Source organism: Macrobrachium rosenbergii, chromosome 54 (genome assembly GCF_040412425.1).
Source record: "Macrobrachium rosenbergii isolate ZJJX-2024 chromosome 54, ASM4041242v1, whole genome shotgun sequence".
In the NCBI taxonomy this organism is placed as follows: Eukaryota; Metazoa; Arthropoda; class Malacostraca; order Decapoda; family Palaemonidae; genus Macrobrachium; species Macrobrachium rosenbergii.
Genome location: NC_089794.1, coordinates 41,930,053 through 41,934,539, shown reverse-complemented (window position 1 = coordinate 41,934,539; position 4,487 = coordinate 41,930,053).

Genomic DNA, 4,487 nt, shown 5'->3' with positions numbered 1-4,487 from the left:
CAAACCATGCAGGCGCAGCCGATGAAGCAGGAGCAACCAGGGGCCAGCAGTGGGCGCAACCCGGGCAGCCTACGCGGTGCTCGGGCCAGCAGTTACTGGGACGGAGCATCCGCACAGCAAAGGAACATACAGGCGGGGGCCAGGAATGCAGGCAGGGTGGTGCCAGCAGTCACGCCGGGCTGAGCCAGGTTGAAGGTATGGGGAGAGTCAGATGATGTGCCGGGCTGGGAGACAGGGAAGCGAGGAGCCAGAATCATTGTCATCATCGAGCCAGGGTCAGCAACAGGGGCAGGAACAGTTACATACGGCATTGTAGACGTCACCATGTAGGAAGGACCCGGTCATGAGCGGGGCCAGGAACCCAGGAGGCAGCGGTACTGAATGGTGTATGGCAGAGCCGAAACAGGTATCCAGATGAGAAGCCACCGACGGGTAGCTTAGCAAATCCCGACATGGTAACGAGGTGGTGGTGATTGTGGCTGCCGCGTGTTGTCACTGGACCAGGTGTAGCCAGGTTGAGCTTGGGATCGAAGCCTGGCTATCAGCCCAAGACCTGGCGAGAGTCGGGTTAGTACAGGAAGCCTCTACCCGATCCGGAGGAAAAACTCCCCTCTCGGCATGGGAAGAGACCTCAAAGAGGATGTCGGTCCAACTCTCCCGTGCCTTTCCACAAAGCGATGAAGCGAAAGAGGAAGGGGAGGAGTCGTCACCAGGAGAGAGGGCAAGCAAGGGGAAGTTCGCCGGGAGGAAACGCCACCACTGGAGTCGTCGGGGCGTGCTTCCTCAGACGACTCCTTGGTAGGCTTACGATGGTAACGACTCCTCCCCTCGAACTTCCCCCATTGCTCGGAGGACCAAGAACAACACTCACTACAAGGGTCGTCGTGTGAACACACACACCCCTGCAAGATGTACAGAGGCGTGTGGGTCCACGTCGACTCTAGACCGAAAAAAAAGTTACACTTTACCCCTACCCAAGACCACACGCTGGGGATAGGAAGGTTTGGATGGTTTCTCCAAAACAAAGAAAAAGTAAATTTCCCCACCAATTAAGCGAAAAGAAAGCTGTCAGGCAGAAGTGGCGAAGAACAGCGTCCGTGCGCTCGGCGGCGAAAGCAATTGGAATGTTTACATCTGGGCAGGCGGTACCCCCACCTCCCGGACAGTAGTTAACTGCCTAACCACCTTGTTTGAAGTTCAACGGCCCGTTTCAGCCTACGCCTGAAAGTAATCCCCTAATGTAAAGGACCGAGGGTTTGTATATTGTGTCGGAACAAAAAATTTTTTTACATCCGTGCATTACGAATTCAAGCATCATTTTGTGATAATATTTTCTCTGTGTTGCTTTGGTCGTTTTACAATTTGTTATATATCAAAATCATCGCAATTTAGTGTAAAATACAACAAAAAAAATAACTCATTAGCTTTAACCATTTTGCTCTGTGATTTGTATACAATTATATATGACATTTTTTTGCAGTCATATATTCCAATATTTATATATGATAATGATATTTTCATTTCTGATGGTTGCATACTAAACTTCAGGCAATGACAAAAAAGCCAAAAATGAACTCTTAATCTTAAAGAATAAGCGTGCTGTGATTTTTGAAAAAACTTTTTCCTTCGGCACTCACTCCCGAACGCCGCCGGCATATGACAGACACTTTTGAAAATAGAGGCTCGGCATTTAAGGGTCAACCTACAGGGTAGTAAGTGTTATTAAGGCTTCTGGCAAACCGGTACCGCATTTAAAGCTCTATTTAACTTTTATTCTTTTCATCAAATTCAAATTACCAACTATACTTCATTTTCGTCTGACAGATTGAAAGGCAGAGGTTTTGTGAGGAAAACTAATCTCGAAGTGGTTTAGTGACGGATCTCAACACTACAGCCTAAATTTGAACGTTTTAAACGCCCTCACAACATTTTCCACAATAGAATCTTACTTTAAGGGTAAGTGAACATGACGCGAAAGTAGGTGCTTTGGCCTTCTTGCACCGGCGCGAATCATCTTGCACATGCATAGGGTAGCACACCATAAAAATTGAAAGCTGAAGAAGGTGACATTGTATTTATGAATATATCGCGTTTCAAATTATTCCAGAAGAACTTTCATACTGTGAACCTCCCTTAAACGTCTTAAATGTCACAGATCATCCTCCAGACTTCATTAATGTCTCTTTTTCCGTAGGAAACTTTCGCAGATATTATCACTGTGTAATCTTTGGACCTACATTTCTCGACCACAGTGAGCAAAACTATTTCTGAGAAGAGCAATTTGAAAACATGACTCATTAGCATAGCATGGACTTCAAATATGAAAAAAATATTACACATATAAAAGACTGCGAGCTTACACTTTGGTATTTTACAGGTATAAATTAGATTAAAATTAAATTCCTACAGTATAAACCATTTTTGACTTTGTCATGTACTCTCTGGCCAGTACGCCAAAGACTACATGACCCAATTCACCAAAGTACTAGAAAGTACCAACCGATACCTAAAAGTTGTAGACAGTAGCTACTTCGTCAGGGTATATATGAATGAATGTAAAAATATTCGACCAAAAACTGAAATGGGATATTCATCAGCTATCCAAACCAAAAGCACCTTTTGAATGGTCAGCGTACACGATGGTACAAAATTCATTCCCAACACAAGACCTCCGTATTAAACTGCTAATAAGCATATCATCGTTTTTCTAGTATAAGAAAAAGGACAATCACGAACCAATGAAATATTAAAAATCTGTCAGAGTCATTTGTCATGATTTTGCTTTATTTAATTTATACTTGTCAGATTCAAAACTGAAGGTGCGGTAGTTCCATATCCTTGGTTATGACCATAAAAAATGTGTCACTAGTAAATGGTAGTCAGTAACTTGAAGTTTACATCAGTGAGTCGTCAGCCGCACACAAAGATCTCTTAGTTTGATAGGCAATGGAATTCACGTCAGTGCATTCACATAACTGATAACAAGATACTTCGGCACCCCAATCAAGAATGTACGACAAATGTTAACTAATACAGGGTGAAACAAAAAGGTATTCACCATCAAGTTAAACTATGACATTGACATCTGGTTTCTTTAAAATCCCAAAAACCACCTTAGGAGCATTCCATATGAGCTTCGTTTGAGCTGGAATTGTGTCCGCTAAATGATTAAGTATACAGTATTCTAAGATTCTTCTGCATACAGTACCTTCTAGGAATAGAGGGTTATGCAAAAAATTTATTTCGGAAATAGCTTCCAGTTATTCGACATTCACCTCATCACAAGCTACAGAACAGAAATTACTTAGACTGGTCTATATCACGATACAATTAAGCAAACATATTTAGACTCCATTCTAGTCGCGTTTTTATTCAATATAATCTTCCTTTACAGTAACTGCAAATGGAGCAGAAGTATTGTAAAGTCCCCGCTCAATGGGTTCTCTGTGGTAGACATCCCGTTTTCTACGGTGCCTTCACAAGCGACCTAAGATCGAACGGTCGCAACCTTATTATCATTATTGTGAATTGTTTCTTTATCATCTATTCATTTGCCCTTGTACCATGTGTGTGACGGAGTACTTTTATGTCCAACCAGTTATTTTTCATCATGATGTTTTCTGTATGTACCTGTCCTGTTTTGCAGAGAAATAGTTTGGCCTCAGGTCATATGTAAAGTTTTTGTACTCTTGGTCTCTGCATATACACAGATGTCCGCACACCGCTTTATAAGCGGGTCGCTTCAATAATAAACTAGCAGTACTTGTCTTCCTGCTCTTTTTTCAGCACCTCTCACAGTGGTGACCCCTGGAGTGGTTTCCGGAGCCATTAACAGACAAAAACCGTGACTTAGTCTTGGCCCCATGAACCAACCCACGCCCCTAACGGACTAACTACGGCGCTCTAACAAAGCGTTCGGGCGTTACCGACCCTCGTCGGCAAATCACCGACGTCATTAGTGGACCCACACGGCACGCTCCCAAGCATGTATTGACGCGAGTGTTCCCTCACACTCCAAGTGAGAGTGAGGAATGAGCATGGAAGCAGACATTCCCAACCACATACAAATTACCGCAAACTTCTCAGAGGCAGATGTCTCCCTCGCCCAACCCCCTCTCGTGCCCTCCTCCATGCCAGTGCCTGCTCCCCGCGCGATGCCCTTCCTGACGGACCAACTGAGGGCGGCCCTCAGCATAAAGCTGCCGTCATTCACCCATCAGAACTTAGCGTCCTGGCTCTACGGGGTTGAGGGGCAATTCAGGGTGACAGGCCTGACCGACGAAGTGTTGAAGGCGGACATCGCCATCAACGCCCTACCGGAGGAGATATACAAGAAGGTCACCCCGTGGGTGACGTCAACAACGAGCCCTGCCACCTTCCAGGAATTAAAGGCCACTCTCGTCAAGACCTGCTCTCTGCGGTCTCCGAGAGGTCCGCCCGCGCCCTCAACCTTGCCATCAACCCCCGGCAAGACACAAACCTCTTGG